Source organism: Alligator mississippiensis, chromosome 10 (assembly GCF_030867095.1).
Source record: "Alligator mississippiensis isolate rAllMis1 chromosome 10, rAllMis1, whole genome shotgun sequence".
In the NCBI taxonomy this organism is placed as follows: domain Eukaryota; kingdom Metazoa; phylum Chordata; order Crocodylia; family Alligatoridae; genus Alligator; species Alligator mississippiensis.
Window position 1 is genome coordinate 75,442,702 of NC_081833.1, and position 19,958 is coordinate 75,462,659.

The following is a 19,958-nucleotide window of genomic DNA, read 5'->3' on the forward strand; positions in this document are numbered from 1 at the left end:
TGGGGCATGTCACCCCCTCCCTGAGATACTGGACCAGGCAGGCATGCCCCCCATGGAAAGACTGCACGGCTGCTGTGCTGGAGCCCTCCCGTGCACATAAAGGCTGTATCAGTCGATGCACACACACCTCTGCTGGGACGTGCATCTGGGGGTATATGCAGTGCAAGCACCCCCTCCCTCCTCCCGACACGTGGGGCCAGGCTGCTGACAGACACGTCACGCATGCAGACGGCAGGATGGGGGAGATCTTCGCCGAAAGCCCGTCCCCACGCCGATCTGGGCACCTGCCAGTTCTCAAGGAAGCCAAATCCCCCCGGGGCGGCCGGCTGGAATGCGCGGCCCTTTCCCACGGAGGCCGTACGGAGCTGCGGTAATTGCAGTGACGGGCAAGGATTGTTCACAGGCTGTAAATCGCCCTGGCGTTATCCGTACAGCCAAGCGCCTGGTGCAGACATGCACTGGAGCAGTCCCCCGTCGCCCGAGCGTGCCACCAAGCCACCCCAAAACCAGGACTCCGGACCCCCCAATCTATATGATGTGAAATGTGGGGCTCCCTCTCTTTGCCTTGCAGCCTCTGAGTCCTCCAGGGTCACCAGGACCAAACGTTTTCCTGCTCTCCTTTGGAACAAGCAGACCGACCCCAGTTTGGGAGTAAAACATGCTCACGCCATCACAAGACTCCAGGAGCTGGAGCATTTGGTAAAGCAGCGTGCATCAGGCAGGTCTTCTTGGGATCCCTGGCAGTAATATTCCTCGTCCTCCCCCATCCATCTCCTGCCTCTAACGTGACGCTCCCGAATGGGGGATGCCTGGCAGCCTCCCAAGGGGATGATGTGCCGTCAGCTGACGCTGTGTCTCGGAGTCCGGCTGAAACGTGAACTTTCGGCTGTAATGTGTTGCTGCCGCATAGCTTTGCTTTCCCAAGTGGAAGGAAGCGTTTCAAGACCGCTCGGCCCGGGCTTCCCCTAGGGGAACGCTCTGGCCTCTTGTTTCAGCTCCTCCACGTTAGTGCAGCAAGAAGCTGGGGTGGAAACGAAGGGTTTCAGTTTGATGTGATCAAACTGGGGCATTTTGGTGGATGACATAATGCTCCCCCCACCCCAAAAAAGGGATGCTTCGGGGAATTTTGGAGGCCGCGGCTCTGTTCGGTTTTGGAGCAGAACCCGGTTTCAAAGGTTAGGATTTCCTAGTTTGCGGCTCACCGCATGGAGAAGAGAAAGCAAAGGAGTGAAAGGCCCCATTTTAGTATCTCTTTCTCTTGCTTAGCCACCACCGCCTAGACGGCACCGTCCCTGCCCTGGCCCCGCGTCCCCACGCTGCCCAAAGCTGGTTGTGCTTGCTGGTCCCAACCGGGGCAGCCAGGGCTCGGTGCCCTGGGATCTCCCAGGATGACTCCAGCGGGATGGCAAGGGGCAGCCTTTTTCTCAGCATCTCTGCAGGGCTGGTGAGAAGGAGCTGCTTTTCCGCAGGGTCTGATGGGGGGAAGTAAACAGGCCAGGCAGGGAGAGCACCTGGCGCTTCGATCAGCTGCTGCCAGCTCCATCTCTCGCCCTCCTCCGCCAGGGAGGATGCGCTGGGCTTTGATGGGTGGCCACAAGTGCGCCGGCAGCTGCGCTGATCCGTCAGCGCCCCGTGCCCGCACGGCGCTGCCCGAGCCCCAGGGCAGCCAAAGAAGGCAAGCCTGCCGCTAGCGCCCCGAGCTCCAGGCCGCCCGGGTCTCCTGGACGGCTCGCTGCCTTTACAGGATCAGGATGGCTCGGGGGCGCACGCCCGCCCTGGCCCAGAGGACAGCCGCTCATCGACCGGGCATCCTTAATCCGCCGCAACTGTCGTGAGATTAATTGAACCCTGCGCGAGGACATTGTCCAGGCTAAATAAAGCCGAGCTTTTATCGACAGTGAGATGCTATCAGGCCTGGTGCAGCGACTTCACGGGAGCCCTGCCCCTTGCAGCAGGAAGCTGAAGCCACGCTCGCTCAAGCTGTCTCCAGCAGCGACGGGCCAGGGGCACGGTGCAAACGGTCCCCAAGCATGGCCCGGTCTGGGTGAATCGCGTACAAAGGACACAACCCATCCTTGTTCCACATCACTGTTTCTTAACCTTTTTAGACTCGAGCCAACCTCCAAACACAACGGCTCCTAGTCTTCGCTCAGTTTTTGTCTTCAGAGAAACACCAGGGTCATTTTTCTGCTGTACAGAGCTCAGATCGATGCCGGCAGGTCGGGATGCTTTTCACCCGCTGGATTCTGGGTTTACCTTGGGAAGCACGGTTGCTCACCTAGCACCACGGCACCCTTGCAAGGCTCCCGAGGCACCCCCGGGTGCTGCGGCCCCCTGGTAGCTCCTTATCAGAGCTACCTCTTGCCCCCGCTAACGAGCTTTGCAGTAGGCGAGGGAGCAGGCTGCACCCAGGCGCAGGGCCCGCAGCCCGAGATGGCAGCAGAGCCACGGCATCCACGCACGGGGGCCACCACGGCCGGGAGATGCAGCCGGCTCCATGGACCGACCTGCTGGATGCTGCTGAGGGGCTGCAATGAGGCAGCACAAGACCCCCGACCCCTCGGTGGGGCGATGAGAGGGCCCAAGAGGATGAGCCCAGCCCAAGCCCCGGCCCGAGGGACCCGGCGTGTGTGCAGCCGTGCGCTGTTCCAGGAAGGCTAATTAGTTTCCCAGACAGTAGATGCCTTGTCTCCCTCTCCCCGACTTCACGGAGCCCCCCTCGGTGCTCAGGCTGGGGTCCGTTTCCATGTCTGGCGAAGGCTCCCCCAGACAAAGGGCTGCGTGTGTGGAGAGGGGCTGGCCAGGCGCCAGGGCCGGTGTCTCGGGCGCGGGGCAGCCCTCTCCTCGCCATCCCCAGCTGAGCGCCGGCCAAGGCACACGGGCTCTCCCCGTTATAAATCAGCACGGGGAGGCCGGCAAGGGGGAGGGCGGACGCCTCGACAGCTCGTGAGCCCCTTGTAAGCACGGCCCGGGGCTGAGCATGGGGCTGAGACCTGCGAGAGGAGGCAGTGGCAGGACACGGTGCTGAACCCCAGATGTGGCTGCATGCACAGGACACATCTGCAGCCCCTGCTTGACCCTAACGTCCTAGAGCAGCGGGGCTGGTGGAGGTCACATCTAGTCCAGCCCCTGCCAGAGGCAGGACCAGCCCTGTGCAAACCACCCCAGACACATCCGCTGTGCAACCACAGAGCAAAACCAAACGGTCAGCCCTGCCACCGCACCGGACATCACACCCGAGCCTGCCCCAGGTAAAGCAGGGGGGTCACGCCCTGCTTGTATAGCGGTCTTTAATACACGCTCAGGGTGATCCCAGGTGGAGGCTGCAGAGGAAGGCAAAGCCCCCGTCCATACCAATCTGAGCAGGGGGAAATCCCTTCCTGGCCCCAATGCAGCGTCGGTCTGGCCCAAGGGGCCATCCAGGTTTGAGTCCCAGCAAGTGCACTGGCACGGCTCGGTCCCCAGCCAATGCAGACAGCACCCAACGCCACTCTGAGGAAGGTCCCTGCAGTCAGCAGCGTGCCCTGGCCCTGGCCGGTCCCTGGAGAAGCGCAGGGAATAGGGCAAAGGGGGAGCTGAGAGCTGCACTCCCAGCTCCCCCGGGAGGTGCATGGAGCTGCAGGCCTCCCCGGTGCAGAGCTGAGCGTTATCAGGGCTCCCCCCAAAGACCTTGCTGTCTCATCCAGCCTGGCACAGATGGACCACAAGATCCCTTCCAGCTTCAGGACTCTGCAATGCCAGTCCCCTGCTGCCACAGCACTCCCGGAGGCAACAGGACACGCACCCGAGCATCGCCTCGACCCTGGACCATGCATGCGGCTGCATTACTACCAACCTGCAGTCCCGGCCAGGACAGGCAACAGCGTGCCGGTGCTGGCTCAGACAAGGGACAGGGTTTGCACGGGAGCCGGGGAGGACCCAGACGCCCCCGCCTTGCTGTGGTCGAGGCCATTGCGTGTTTTAACACCGCTTGTGGAAAGCGACACAGAGAATACCTGGATGTGGGAAGGGCCTGGTTCGGACCCCCAAAATACTGAAAACTGCAGGGGGTGAAGCGGGTTGTGTTCTGGGGTTTTGTTGAAAAAAATGAAATTGTTTAAAATCACTGCCCCCCGACAGGGTGGAAGTCAGGAGGCAGCGCCAAGCGCGGCAAGGCGAACGGGGCCAGTTGGACCCAAGCTAATGGGTTTTGCAGAAGCTGGGTGATGGCTTTCGCAGCGTGTTTTTCCCTCTGCTTCCATGGCTGCAAAATCAATCCCCCGCCATGTGCTGGGCTGTCAGCTGCCGCCCCGCTGCCGTCACCGTGATACAATGCAGGCAGCCCATGCCGATGGAGCCCTCGGAGCTGGGAGAGGCCGGGGTCTCACGGCCAGCCCAGCTGCCCCTCGCCCAGGCAGCCTGGATGGCTTTATTCCACGGTGCCCAGCCGTTTCTCTCGTCCCCCTTGGCCGGAGGGAGCGAGCCCCATGGTCTCCTTGCGAGATGCGAGAGCCGTTCTCTGCTCTTTCTGCACCCAGAGCCATCAGCGGCATGCCGGGAGCTCTGCTGCGCTGGCTAAAGCAGACAGCAACTTCTCCACCGCAGGGAAGACCGGATCCCGGCTGCCGTGCTCCTCCTGGGTCCACGCAGCGAGGATGGGGTGAGAGCCGGAGAGCCACGCTAGAGCCGGCAGCAGATCCCTGGCGGCTGCCCAGTGGGGCCGATCGGTTGGCTCAGCTGCAGCAAGGTCGTCCTTTGCCCCAGCTTGGAGCCTGGTCTGTGCCGCAGAGAGATGGCACATGGCCGGGAGCATCATCCTTCTGCGGCAGTGGAGATCCCTGAGGTTTCGGTCCGGGACTCTGGGCGAGAATGGCCATGCCGGTGCCACAGGGCACTATAGGAGACAAGCCATGGGACATAGGCTGCGAGCTCTCTGGCTGCCCTTCACCCTGCCCTGGCCTGAGACGGGAGTGCGCGCCAGACCCGAGCTGCCTGTGCTCCCGCTGCCTTTGGAACGAATGTCCTGAGTGACAGCGCGGAGCCGTGCAGCAGCTGAGAGCCTGGCGCAGCAGATGGGAGCCAGCAGCAGCGCCAGCACGTCCTGGGAGTTGTCATCGGCAAAGCGCGCGCCAGCTTCAGGCAGGCGTGCGTGGGCATGCAAGCGGGAGGGGTGCGTGTGCATGCATGGCTGCAAAGGCAGGCGGTGGGTTTGCACGCTTGGCAGGGGATAGGGCGTGAGCTGCTGTACCCCCACAGCCTAGGGACTCCCTCCTTGCAAAGAATGAACACAGCAAGGGGGCCAGGACTCGGCCCGGGGAGCACCTTTGACCTGCCCCATGCAGTGTCCCTGTGGGCAAGTGAGCGTGCAAAGGCCTGTGTGAGCAACAAGCAAAGCACTGGCACGAGTCCCCTGGGTGAGCAGCGGGGGTGGCAGCATTTTGCTGAGGGCTGGGCGGTGCCCTGCAGGGCAAAGACAGGCCACGAGTCCCCTTCCAGAGCCTCCTGCTGCCTTGCTGCCCCGTGCGCAATGAAAAGTAAGGGCAGTTCTGCACCTCTCATGTGCGGAGGGCACGTGTCCTTCCCAGCTTGGCCGCAGGATGTCCCAAGCACCGACCCGCTCCGCGCACCTGGACCACAGCAGCAGAAGCCGCGGTGCCTTCCAAGGTGCGACTTAGCATCGTCCTCACCTGCCTGGAGGCTGGGACATGACAGCCCAGCTGCACGTGCCTTCTTCCCCTCCACCTGCCAGCCCTGCCTGCCTTCTCTTGCTCCACTGCTGCGCCCTCATCTAGTGCACATGGGTGGCATCAGCTTGCTTCGCCCTTCCTGCAGCTCTGCGTCCAGTGGCAAGCGCCCGTGGTGCTGACCACATCTCCGTGGAAGCTCTTCCTCCTCTTGCACGAGCCACGAAGCTGCCATTACAGCCCTGGCTCTGGTGAACCTCCGTGAGGCTGGGCTGAGATTATCACCGGGTGCATCGCTGACCTGGCAGCCAGCAGCCAGCGCGGACAGGGAAAGGGCAGGGAGTCTTTTAGAAGCCCTTTTGTGTTCGCCGCTCCAGCCACGAGCTGTAGCGTGGCTAAGACGGGGTCGTGGGCAGCCTGCGGGAACGACCCCTGTGTTCAGCAGGGCACGGACCCCCAAGCTCCTGCAGCTCCCTTAAAGACTCCCCGCTCCCTTTCCTTATCGACGCGGTCACTCTCATGGGGAGGTCAAGTCCTCATCCACACAGGCCCCTCTTGACTCCATCAAGCATATCATTCAGGGCCATTTTTCCCTCCAAAACACCCCTGGTTTTCGCTCGGGGACACATGGGAGACGCATGGGAATCACAGAAGCAGAGAAAATTCAGGCTGGAAGGGACCTCACGGGGTCACATCTAGTCTGACCCCCTGCTCAAAGCAGGACCAGCCCCAACTACATCACCCCAGCCAAGCGGGGTCTTAAAAACCTCCAAGGATAGAGATTTTACCTCTCTAAATAACCCGTTCCAGTGCTTCACCACCCTCCTAGTGAAAAAGTTTTTCCTAATATCCAACCTCAACTTCCCTTGCAGCGACTGGAGACCACTGCTCCTTGCTCGGTCATCTGCCCCCACTGAGAAGATGCAGGCATGGAGGAGGCGGGGGCCGGGGCGGGTGTGCGTGCCCGAGCGAAGCCCGCCGATCCCAAGCCCCTCGCCTGTCTGACAGCGCGCGGCGGGGAGGCCCTGCGTGGCTCTGAGCTATCCCAGGCCTCCCCGCTTCCCGCCCCTCCCCGGCACGGTTACAGATGTGGCAACGATTCCCTGACATGACTCAAACGCTGCTGGAATCTTTTCTTATTCCCCCCCTTTTCGGGTAATGTGTCCCAGCCGGCCGGGGCCGCGTCTGCGTTCTGACATCTGGTTTCCATTAGGCCTGTGCAGCCCAGATGAATAAGTAATAATATCAAAATAAAAGGATTAGTCTTTTTTCCTTTGCTGGTCTAAGCAGCAAACCTTCCCCCCCCCACCTCCTCCGCCACTGCCCCAATGGGAATCAGATGCCAAAGCCAGATATCTCCCCATGCACCCCACGGGGACCTAAAGCCCGCAATTTGTCACACCCGTGGAGTTAACCCTCAGCAAACCGGACCACGCGTGGGTTCCCAGCCGACGCTAGCTTTATAGCCTTTACTGCTCCCCCCCCCACGACACACCATGCAATTCAGATTGGCTGTCTCTGCAGTGTAAACCCAAGCTACTGGCACGGGGTTGCCGAGCCTGCAAATGCCCAGTCCCTCCTTCTTCTGCAGGGCAGGGAGGGTGCATAGACTTTGCACTGCCTCCCTGCTCCAGGATCTGGCCCTGGCTCGTCTCCCCCGATGGAGCCAGAGCATGCCAGGCCCAAGTTGCCACCAGCTATTTGCATCCATGCGTGGGATGACCAGTTTGCACGCATGCATGCACCAAGCGCCCGGAGACGGCGAGTCAGGCCCCGGGAGAAACGCAATAGGGGCAGCACGGAAAGTGCCCGCGCGCCTCCCCTCCAGCCCGGGCGAGGAAAGGGTTAAGGAGGGAATTAAAACCACAGCTTCTTTCATGCGCTGCAAATGGCTCCAAATGAAACCCAGATGCTGGAGGCGACGTCTCCTGAAGCCAGGCCGCCGCCGCGAGGCAGCCCCGGGCTCCGGCCCCTGCGCGCCTGGTGCCACCGGGGCCAAGAACAACTCCCCGATAAGATCTCTCGGGAAGGACAGGGCCGCTCCATCTGGACTGTGTTAGGGAAGCACTCAGCGCCGGCGGCAGCGCGGGGACAGGCTGCAGAGCCGCGGCACATGGGAGAGGATGGGGGCGACGGTGCAGAGAGGAAGGGACAGGCTCCCCGCCATGCACTGCGCGGGTGTCTGCCCCGGTCCTCCCCCTGAATTTTTGGAATAAAAATTAAGAGGGAATGTCAGGATGGGGCAGTGTCCACCAGGAAACACCCTCTAACCCTGCCTGGGGCAAAGTTGGGTTAGACTGGAGAAAAGACAAACTTCTTCCCGGTTAGAGCAGGGCGGCATGGGGCAGATGCCAGGGAAAGGGGGGCACTTTCCATCCCTGGAGAGGTTGAACAGTCACCAGTCGGGGGTAGCGATGCCTGTATTTTGCTATGGGGATTTCCCAGGCTTTTGGGCTTTGCTGGTTGTCCCCCTACCCCTTTCTCCTACATGTGTCGGGGGGGTGTTGGCAGCAGCCCGGGCTGGGCTGTGCCAATGCTCCTGCTGGGGTCTAAGCCAGAGGGTCCTGGATAGAGGATCTTGCCCCTCTGCTCAGGGTCAAACCGAGGTTGCTTTGGGGTCAGGAAGGAATTTCCCCCTCTAGTCATGGGACAGACGGAGGGGTTTCGCCTTCCTCTGCAGCAGAGGCCCAACCTCAATCTCCCGAGTGTATATTAATAGTCTTTTATAGAAGCAGGACACTGGCCACTGCAGCTCCCCTGCTTTCTCTGCAGCAGGTTCGGGTGTCTGATGTTATGTCGAGGCTGATGGTAGTTTTACAAAGAGTTTGGACGATGGGTTTGTCTGGGACGGTTTGCACAGTCCAAAGCGGTTGGACTAGATGTGAGCTCTGGAGCTGCCTGCCAGCCCCGCGGCTCTAGGACTCGACGCAGTCTGGATCGGGACAGACAGGCGTGCGTCTAGAAAGAGAGGGGGTGTGTTGGAGCAGACACAGACAGACAGACGGGGGTGTAGGAGCAGAGGCAGGCGGGCAGACAGCAGCGAGGGAAGCCAAACCGCGTGCTCACGTCCGCACTGACTCCAGTTGGCTCCACTGGCAGGTACGTGTGACCAACAGCAAGTCGTGCCACGAGATGCCCCTTATAACCTTACCCCGAACCCCCAGCCCTACTATGCCCCAAAGGGCAAACCTGAGAGGCTGTAGCCCTTCCTGCAAACCGGTGCCCAGCAGGGAACCGCAGGAAGGGGCTGGAGAACTGGCACCCCCAGGACAGGTGGGGACGTTCACAGCTGAGGTGTCATCGGCTTGGCAGGCAGGACCCCCCAGGTCAGACGTGGGCACGAGATCCATGGCCCACGAGCGCAGTAGCCTGTGGCAACCTCTTGTCCTCCTGCATCGTGTTAATGCAAGCTTACTTCTCCCTGTGCCAAGACGTGGGCTGGGCATGAATGCCAGCACGGTGCAGGGTCCCCCAACCAGTGCTGACCAGGCCTCCACTTTCCCCCTGAAAACATCTGGGCAGGTGCCACGTGCGGAGAATGACATGCACACTGCCTCCGACACGCGACCTCCAGGCGCTCGCACGCTGCCTCCGACACGCGACCTCCAGGCGCTCGCACGCTGCCTCCGACACGCGACCTCCAGGCGCTCGCACGCTGCCTCCGACACGCGACCTCCAGGCGCTCGCACGCTGCCTCCGACACGCGACCTCCAGGCGCTCGCACGCTGCCTCCGACACGCGACCTCCAGGCGCTCGCACGCTGCCTCCGACACGCGACCTCCAGGCGCTCGCACGCTGCCTCCGACACGCGACCTCCAGGCGCTCGCACGCTGCCTCCGACACGCGACCTCCAGGCGCTCGCACGCTGCCTCCGACACGCGACCTCCAGGCGCTCGCACGCTGCCTCCGACACGCAACCTCCAGGCGCTCGCACGCTGCCTCCGACATGCAACCTCCAGGCGCTCGCACGCTGCCTCCGACATGCAACCTCCAGGTGCTCGCACGCTGCTTCCGACATGCAACCTCCAGGTTCTTGCACGCTGCCTCTGGCATGCAACCTCCAGGTGCTCGCATGCTGTTTCCGACATGCGACCTCCAGGTGCTCGCACGCTGCCTCCGTGGCCTTCCTCCCTTGGGCCGGTGAGCAGGGGCAGCAGCACAGCTCGCTGGAAAGGCCTGCATGAGGGGCTGCAGCTGGGGGCAGTGACCCCACGTCTGCCCCCAGACCTGGATGCCGAGCCATGTTTAAACCCATGTGGTGCGTCAGTGCAGCCAGGCTGCCGCCCGTGGAGAGGCGCTGGAGCCCGAGGGGGCTTTCTGCTGCCGATAGCCACCGGCTGCAGGGAAGACAGGAAACAGATGTGCTGGGCAGTGACAGGGGAGTGATGACAGGCAAGCTCTGGAAGAGCTCAGGTGTCTGCACCGCTTCGCTGCCTCCCAGCGCCAGAGCCGCTCCCTTCCCAGAGCCCGGGAAGATGAGGCAAAATGTGGCGCATGGCTGCAGCCGCCCAAACAAGGTCTATATAGGGACAGCCATCAGCCTGGGAGCCTAACCCGAGTACATGCCCCCTGTCCTGTAGCTCTGGGCGCACAGACTTGGTTCTTGTGGCTTCAGTGCACCGTACCCAGCGTGACCCAGCATGGCCAAGCTGCAGGGAGACCCTGATTTTGGTGCCTTTGGCTCCACATGGCTCCATTACAAGGACTCCCTCCAGGCCTTTCCAGCAGCTTAAGCCGCCCCTTTGCAGGAGGGACATGGGTGAGATTTATCCAGCGTTAAAGCAGGGAGGGACTTCTCCCCCGGCATCTGCAGTAACTCCGTGTGCCTGCTCTTACCCATGGTAGAGGGTAGATACTGCTCCTAGCTTAGCCCTCACCGAGCATGGGGGATGCTACCAGGGTTTAACATCCACCCACGGCAGGAGAAGTGCATGCATGCATGCAGGCAGCAAAATCCTTGCCCCGTTTGTCCTGCAGCAAATGGACTGTGTCCATCCCCTCATCCTGCCGGCACCGCTTCTCATGGGGGCAGAGACAGGGGAGCCCCTATGCCCCAGCCCAGCTTGGCTTCTCCCCACCCATGCCAGCCTTGCAAATGCGACCACATCGCCAGTGGCGGTGGTCAGCAACGGCCTTGCCAGTCCCCCGAGCTGCGCCGGTCTTCTCTCTTTGGGCCGGTCCAAGCTGAGGGACCCTGTGCCTAGTGGTTAGAGACCCCGAGCTGCGATTCCAGCTGCAGCTGAGCTCCTGCCTCCCCTATCATCACGGGGCCTCTGCCATGCTCTGCCCTGCTTCTGCATTACAGAGCCCGGCGACATGCAGGAAGGCAACGTGTGGGCCTGGCTTTAGAAAGACACGTACGCATGTGCATGCATGCATGTGCGCACACCAGTCTTGAGCTTGCAAACCACCTGTGATGAAAAGCACAGGCCCGGAGGTGGGGGAAGCGTTGCTAACTGCGGGGAATCCCGTGCTAAGATCTCCCTGCCTGCATCCCAGCCGGCTCCAGCTGTGGCCAGACTGCTCCCACACGGCTGGAGGGGGTGGGTCTGGCTCTTCCCGGGACCTCCGGAGTAGCAGCCCCACGGCTCACAGCGCCAGGCCCTGGGGCAGCCCCTTTGCAAGGACTCCGACAGCCGAGGAGGCTGGCGGGTCTCTCTGCCCACGTTCCAGGAGCTGGGCATCGCCCTCTCCGCCTAGGGCCGACGGTCCTCAGCCAGAGCCTTTCCAAAGGACTCATTCTGCAAAGCTGAGCCTGCAATCATTATGGAGGGGCAAACTGGCCCCAGGAGCTGCTACGAAGTGGACCTGATCCTGTGGGGTGCTGAGCATGCTCCGCTCTCAGAATCAGACCTTAGCTGTCTATTCGTGCCTGCCACTTTTGCCACCCCATACACATCCCATGTAAACCCGGCAGGTGAGGGGGTTCTGGGCAGGTCCAGGCACATGCAGCCCCTTCCCTGGAGCCTCGAGGCTGGGCTGGGATACAGATCGTAGCATGGGATTCCCTGCAGTTAACAACCTCTTTGCCCATGCTCGTGGGCACCCGGCACGCATCTAGCAATGGGCACGCAACAAGACCACGAGGCGGTACAGTCTCTGCCCCGCACACCCTACCCCGGCTCCAGCCCCACGGGGGGCTCTGGGGCACAAAGCCCATCCGTGGACAAGGGGACACAAGCAGAGCAGAGTCGCCCAGTGCTGGAGCCCGGCTCCGACGCGGCCACATCACAGCTGGGCTGCGGAGGTGCGAGATGCACGCTGCACGGGTCTGCTTTGGCCCAGCCGACGCCACGACCGCCCCTGCCCGCGGGCTGGAAGACAGGCTCTCGCCCTCTGCTCCCTGGCCGCGCCAGCCGGCGCCTGCTCTCGACTTCGGAGCCAGTTTGGGGAGGAGAGGAAATTGTTCTAATTCTCTTAAAAGAAAAAGAAGCCGGAAAAAAAAAAGCCCCTCTCTGCTTTACAAGCCTTCCCTCACTATTGTTTATGTAAACAGGTAAATTGTTTCGTATCTCAATTAAAAACATCTGCCACATAAATGAATACCAATTAACTCATCCTGTTTTTAATTACTCTGTTAATTACACACAGGCAGCAGAAAGGATGGCATGGGAATAGGGAAAGCCTGCTTGCAAATGCCCCCTTCCCTCCCCCCCACCCCCCCCACCTTGCTCTTGGCAAGGATCCGAAATATGCCCAGATAATGATGGATTAAGGTGGTTGGTGAAACAATGGCTCGTAGCCAGCTCCGGGGATTTCAGCTCACTTCGCAACCTCCGGGCGCCGGCCGGCCGCCGCGTGGGGACACGTCTTGCAGGGGTGTTTCCCCGCCGCATGGAGAGGCGTCCCCGTGCCCTGCACCTCGTGCACCCGCCTGATGCTGGCTGAGCCCGCCCTACCCCGTGTCCAGGGCTCCCACCCGGCATCGCTCACCGGAGCATCGCCGTGCCCAGTGCGGGGACCCGGCATCAGGGCACCCTCCTTGGGGACCCCCAGATGAGGGGGTGAAGAGGCAGAGGTGGGGATGCCACTTCATCTCCTGCACCCCGAGACCAAGATTGCACGGGGGGCTCTGTGCCCCGGAGACCACGGGCTGACCGCCCCTGGAGCGGCTGCAGGTCCAAGCCCCTCCTTGCAAAGCCTGCAATTACCCCAGGAGCCTGGGGATGTGCTGGGCACCTGATGCCCTGCAGTAAGTCTCCCCACGCCTGCAATGACCTGCAGCCGGGCCAGGACGACCCACCCTGCAGCCTGGAGGAAAACGTCCCTGCAGCACCGTCCCCACCACGCTCTCCGTCCCACCTGCTTAGTGCTGAGGTGCTGGGGTGGAGCTGGGGGCGGTGGGTGTCAGCACAGAGGCATTAGCTAGTGCAGAGATGATGCACAGCAGCAGAGGTCGTGAGCAGGGAGACCAATCTCGGGGCCTTAGCGCTCCAGACACGCATGCAGCAACGAGGGGGACAGAAGCCAGGCTCAGGGCAAGCAGTGGGGAGCTGAAAGCACCCTGCAAATCATGCCTTCCCCCCGCAGCTGGACGCACTGGGCATGCCAAGGGACCCCCGGCGCTGCTGGCTGCTGCGTGCTGGAGCCTCCTGCTCCTCCCAGGGCGGCGGTGGGAAGCTTTCCAAGCCTGCAGATGAGGCCGGGAGAGCCGCGTGGAGCAAGGAAGGGAAGGGAAAGGGCTACTTTCTCATCCTGCGGGTATCACATGCAAACAGTCAGGGCCTTCTGGCTTCGCTGACAACCTATGAGCTGGCTCAGTCTGGCCGGGGAGCTCTGCTCCAGGCTGGGAGGAAGGAGATGGGGAGAGCAAGGGAGATTCCCCAGCTGGAACGCAGTATAGAGACCAGCAAACACGGAGGCATCACACCCCAGCCATCCCTGTGCTGTCCCAAGCCGCCCTTGAGACCCTCCAGCCAAAACCCCCTTTGCATCCATCCTGAAAGTCCCGATCCCTTCCCGCCCCAGCCCCTCGCACAGGCAGCTCCTCCGTGCCCACACCTGGGCAGAAACCGGGCTTGCACACATTGACCTTAGCCAGTGTCCTCGGCACAGGTGCCAGGCGCTGGTCCCTCCTGCCAGCAGTTCCCTGGTAACGGTCCCGGGGGGACCCGTCATTTCCTGCCGGAACAGGTGGACAGCTTTACCGCTTTACGATCCAGTCACATGACCACATGTGTGCACACATGCGTGTGCACACACACACGCCCTTTTGCTATCTGCCAGCTGTCTTGTGCCCTGGGAATTCACATCCATACACCAAACAGAGCCCTGCGGCCTGGAGGGAGGTGCCCGCAGCAGGGCAGGGCACTGGAGGGTGCCCGGGAACATGCACAGATCGTACCTGGAGCAAAAGTCCCCCGCGGGGTCACGCCGGGACACGAGCTGCATGAGCCTAGACGGGAGCGTGACCCTTCCTCCCCAGGGGCAACAGGAGTGTTGTCCACAGGAGGTGGCACGTGGCCCCGGCCCTGGGGCAACACTCAGAGGCCCTGGGCTCAAGACCCGGTGGAGAAAGCCCTGCCAGGATCTTGCCCCCAAAGGCCGATGGCTATTTATGCCAGGACGACATTTTCCCTGGGGGTCAGGTGTTGCCAGACCTGCCGTCTGCTGGGCTGTGTTCCCTCCGGCTGCAGGTTGATAAAAGCCCTCAAATCCCTTCCCGCTGGATCCCGGGAGGCTCCGAACGAGGCCCCTCGGCCGGCCGGCAGGGCCCGGGACAGAGGCGGGCTCCGTGCAGGTGCCAACGTGGGGCGCGGAGCCCGCCCCGGAGATGCCCAAGCACAGATGCAATGGGGGGGATGCACACGCTCCACCCACATGCCCCTCCCTGCTGCACACGCTCAGCCCCTTGCTGTGCACGTGCATGCTCGCACGCATGGCTTTCCACATACACACCTCCCCACTGTGCGCACGCACACTCACACTCCCCACACAACACACACATACACATGCCTTTCCAACCCTCCATACACATGCACACACACACTTCCCTGCTGTGCACATGCGTGCATACACACTCCCCAGACACATGCCTTTCCTACCCTCTAGTCACACCCCCCCACCCTGCTGTGCATGCACGCACACTCCACTCCCCACACGACACACACCTTTCCAACCCTCCACACACACACACCCCTCCCTGCCATGCGCGCACACACATTCTCACACTCCACTCCCCACACAATGCACACACTTTTCCAACCCTTCACACAAAGATACACACACGCCTTCTCAGCCACACACATAGTTCCCCCTGCCCTTCCCACATGTAACCCACTTCTCTTTCTCTCCCTCACACACACACACTCTGCACTCATATACCCCCCCCACACACGCACACACCTACCCCTCCCCAACCCCCCACACCCTCACTCTCACCTCCCGTCACCACCCACGCAGCCAGCCACCAAGGCAAAGGACTATGCCGCAGCCACACAACCATCCCACCCCCTCCCCAGCTACACCACCCCCACGGCCCTCACCCACGCCTCCCAGCCCCAAAGCAAGGTGCAAACCCCTCCATACCTCTCACACCTGCCCTGCTCCCCCATGCATCCCCGGTCCCATGGGCCAGCGGTGCTGGATGCCACGTTTTGGGGGGTGAGGGCGTGCCTGGATGGGGGGCACCCTCTGCTTCCACCATTGCCAGGGATGGAGGCTGGGCCACTGCTGCTGGCCCGGTGCCTGCCTGGGGCTGGGGCTCCTGAAGCCCCAATGCAGAACAAAGCCCAGACCCCGGGGATCCCAGTGCAGCCCACCCCGTGCCACCCACGCGCTGTGGGCACTCAGCAAGACTAGGCATCTGCTGCCTGCAATCTCCCCCCCCAGCGGGCGACTGTCTTCTCTCCTGCACCAGATGCTGGGATTAGGAAGCAGATTGTTTGCTGAAAGGGGGGGGGGGATTAACCCTCCCCACCCCAAAAACCAAACACATGCAAAGCAGAAGGCAGGTTCCACCCGGCGGGCAGGGTGGAGACGTGTTTACCACGCTCCGGGGCCGGTCCCGGGGGCAAGGCGACAGGTGTGGTGCTGGGAGCCCAGACACAGGACGGGAGAGCCTTGCAGCTGCCACTTGCCCCCTTTGCAATCTAGGGGGTGGGGATGAAGATGCCTGATGTAAGCAGTGGGACACCGAGCCCTGCGCTGCAGCCTGCCCTGCAAAAGTTCAGGTCACCCCCTGTGCCGGATAGCTATTCCTACTGGGGGACAGCAAGGGAGAAGGGGCCAAGAGACAAATGCCCCCAACGGCATGAGGAGGCTCCAATACAGGCTGCACGCTACAGCAGGTGCAATGGGAGACACCCAGGTGGGCACAAAAGATTTCAGGTCCTTTGGCCCCGTGGGAGGCCGGCTGTCCCCCGGGCCCTGGCCAGGAAACCAAAGCTTTTCCCCTCTGCAGCCGGAGCCCAGCACTGGCCTGGTAACGGCTGCAGCTCCCTGCCAGCGAGTACCCAGCTGGAACGGGTGCAGAGCTCACCAGGCGTGAACGCAAGCCTGTTCATCTCCACCCCCGGAGCGAGAGTGCCCCCGGGGGAAACTGGGCTCGTTTGGGGTTAAAAACAGGCTGTGGGGGAGCCGAGAGCAGCTCCTTGAACCTGAAAGACGCGTTTGCATGGGGCTTTGCGCTGGCTTCACAAACCAGGGCAAGTGTGTACAGACGAGGCCTATCCCGGTTCCCGCCGAACCCGAGGCCACCCCCTGCTCGACACCCCGGGGGTCTGCTGTCGCGAGCCGTGCAGCGCGGCGACGACCGAGAGGGCAGAGTCCGCACAACAGCTGTGGAAGGAGCAAACCCCACGACGGCACGTGCAGGCAGTCTCTGGGTGACGACACCGCCGCCTTAGCAAAACCCAGGCCCCATCTGCTCTCCCGGCAGCCCCGAGAGCCAGAGACTGGAGGGAGCAACCAGGGGTGGAAAGCACTACCCAGCCCAGGTGCTTAGAAGCCACAGACTTGCTGGCATGAGGTCCTTTCCCAGCAGCAAAAAGCTGGACCCTCAGCTGGGCATAAAGCAATGTAGCGGTGCTGAAATCAATGGTGCTTTACTGCTTTGCACCGGGGGCGCACCCGTCCTCCTCTCCATTAGCCGGGCTGCTCTCTGGACTCTCCCGCCTGCAGCCGGGCCGGACCCAGACTTGCTCCTGTTGAAGTGAGGGAGAGGGATGCTTCCTATATGGGCAAAAGGCCAGCACCTTGCACCACGAGGTGCTGGGCAGAGATGCAAAAGTGGATTCCCAGCACCGGGGGCCCCTGCCGCAGCTCCCACCCCTCGCGCGGGGGCAGGATCCCAGCTGCTGCCCCTACCGCCCGGCTGCTGGATTCTTTGCTGCTCCCTGCCTTCCTTTTTTTAGCCGGGCGGTCTATTTTAAGGCCTGTCAATGAAACATCTCAGAGAGAAACGCCGTGAGCAGGGAGTGTGCAAAATAAACAGGAAATCCCTTGGCTGCTTGCTGGAAACATTTGCCCTGCATCTTCCAGAGGCGAGTTGTGGGTTTTGCAAAGCGGGGGTGCTGCCCAAGGAGCTATGTTCATTAGCAGAGGGGGAAAAACCCACCAGGATGTTTACATGCAAGGGCAGGATTGGGCAGATAAACTACGCCAGCTCTATACTTCCATTCAACAGCATCCCCGGGAGCGAGGGGGTCGGGGGGGAGCGAGTCCAGGAGGTGCATGCACTGCAAGTGCCTGCACGGGCTCGATATTGGAAGCCAGGGCCGGGGTCTTGCACTTGTTTTCACGCAACAGGGAGAATTCAGGTCTTTGGGCTTCATCCTACCCAGGGGAAGGAGGAAACCCCCTGGTTTCGGACCTGCTGCAGAGCGGAGATGGTGCAGCTCTCCAGGTGCTGCTAGCAGGCGAAGCTGGAGGCTGGGCAGAGCTCGACGGGGAAGCAGCCCTCCATCCCACCCAGAAGCACGGTGCTGCCCTGAAGAGCTCCTGTCCTCCGCCCGCGAGCCCTGCTTTAATGGTTGAACATCCCATTAGCCTGCTGAAGGACGCAGCCCAGTAAGGGGAGGGCAGTCGTAGCAGATCGCCATCCCCAGACGGCTCATCTCGTATCTGATGGCTTGACTCCCGTGGGGGCCACCGAAGGCAGATCACAGCCCCGGGAGCGGATGGCCTGGGGGCAGCAGCCTGCTGTTTATGGGCTGATGATCTGTGATGATGATGATGATGATGATGCCTAAGGTGGGAAGAACCCAGCCTGGCTCTTTCCCTCTGGTCCTCCAAGAGGCCACAAGGCCTTTCCAGCCAGTTTGCTGGGGGCATCACAGGGCCCTTTCGGCCCTTGCCTGAGAGCCACGAGGGCTGGAAGGGACCTTGGGAGGTCACCTCTAGTCCAAGCCCTGCTCCAAGCAGGATTAGTCCCAACTACATCATCCCAGCCCAAGCTTTGTCTAGCCAGGTCTCAAAAACCTCCGAGGATGGAGGTCCCTACCTCTCTAGGCAGCCTGCTCCAGTGCTTCACTACCCTTCTCGTAAGACAGCTTTTCCTAACAGGACACCCAGAGGGCAGGACACTACTCTGGGTTTGGTCAGCAGGAGCTCTGCCCAGCGACTCACACAGGGGCAGGATCTGGCCCCTTATGGACGGGGCAGTGCAAAGTGGCCGGTGGGTCCAGGTGCCTGAGTGACGCCCCCACTCCACTCCCCAGTTGACCATTAATTAGCACATCTATTTTGGGGACACGCCATCATCTGTCATCACCGCCTTCAAACCGGGTCACCCCAAAGCAGCATGGAGGAGGCTGCACTCGCTGCTCTCCCGGCCCGGGAGCAGAAGGGGTCCTGCACAAGCTCCCGAGTCCTCTAAGACCTCCCGGCAGGGCCTGGCAGATTTCAGACACAGATTTCTAGCCAGCAAAACTGAGGAGAGTCAATAAGAGCATTGGCTCTACGGCCAACAAGCAAGCCGCCTTCCTCCTGCCCTGCACTCAGTGATGACGGCTCGACTCCCGTTAACCCCCTGGGAATCGGAGCCTAGCTCCCTGCAGAGTCCGTGCAACACAAGTGGAAAACGCTGCCCGCGGTAACGTTGCGCCCACTCCGCGCAGGCGAGAACGACCGAGCAAGGCGCTGGGCCCCAGGGAGCCGAGTCTGGGGGGCACCCTAGGTACCGCAGGAGATTTGGGATGTGATGCTGACTCTTTGCCCCGGCAGGCTGAATCGGGGGGGGATGCATCCGCCACTCTGTCCTCGCCGGCGGTGGCGGAGGTGTCCCGGGTGCAAAGACCGTGCTGCAGCACCCTCCGATCCTGATGCGAGGGGGACGTCAGGGCAGCCACCGCCGAGGCGAGGCTGTGACGGGGCGGGGGGGGCTGAGGCTGCTGGCTCAGGCTGCAATGCAATTCCCTACTTCAAACACTCCAGGTCTTCTCGCAGCCTCAGCCACTGCTTCCTGTGCAACCAGCCAGCCCTGCAATCTCCATCCGGTTTGCTCGCACTCCGCCGACCCCCGTGCAAGAGCAGAGTCGCATCCCCTTCCTCTCCCAGGGTCCCCGTGTGCTGCGCATCCAGCGCGGCCCGGAGGCAGTCCCCGCGGCAGAGCCGGGATGCTCCGGCCTGGAAGCAGAGGAAAAGCCCCGAAACAGCCCGGGGCCGACATCACGAGCACAGCGGGGGCCCGACTCTGAACCTGACCCTCACAACCCCGCCGCGCCTGCCCCGCACGGATCAGCAATGGAAACGACGGCCCAAGGCAAATCGGGATACCTGGCATACGCCCAGGACAGACGGCTACATCTCAACCACCCGGGGCCAGGAATTGCACTGCTCAGACCAGACGACAGCCCCTCCAGCATCGCGGCCCCCCTCGGAGATGAGACAGCCACCTCCCCACGTGCTGCGGCGGGCAGCAATTGCCTCGGCGGGTTTTCCCACCCCAGCACCGATCCAGCGAGGCGACGGCAGTGCACAGAGAGCCTGGCTGCCCCGGAGGGATGGGCAAGAGCTCACTGGCAAGGCAGGCAAGGGCTGCTTCTCGCCCCTTCATTCGCTGCGGCTGCCCGGGGCTGAACTGCGGTGAAAGCCCTGGAAGGAGACCCGGCCAGCCCTCCTCCTTGACACTGCTTGCAGACCTTTGCAAGCCAAGCCAGAAAGCATTGCCTTCCACCCAGAGGAAACCAGGCGGCCAGGCCACCGATGACTCAGACATGCCTCCAGCTTCAGCTGGGGGTGCTGGGAGGAGGGCCTCTCGCGGGGCCATGAGCAGCCCTTTGGAAGAAGACCCCACCTTGTTCCCGATCTTTCGGGACAACGTGGCATGAATTTCCTGTCCAAAGACGGGACCGA

At 62.1% G+C, this 19,958-nt stretch overlaps 1 protein-coding gene across 8 annotated transcripts in view; it reads right to left on the reverse strand.

Annotated features, from left to right (window-relative positions):
• CBFA2T3 (CBFA2/RUNX1 partner transcriptional co-repressor 3) overlaps nucleotides 1-19,958 on the reverse strand; it is a 59,808-nt gene that overhangs the window by 18,798 nt on the left and 21,052 nt on the right. The window contains exon 1 of one of the 8 annotated variants that reach the window (XM_019496619.2): nucleotides 6,519-6,730. The exons of the other annotated variants lie outside the window; for them this stretch is intronic. The gene's annotated coding sequence lies outside the window, so the exon portion shown is untranslated. Of the gene's footprint in view, nucleotides 1-6,518; nucleotides 6,731-19,958 lie in introns of those variants that run through there. 8 annotated transcript variants of the gene reach the window in all.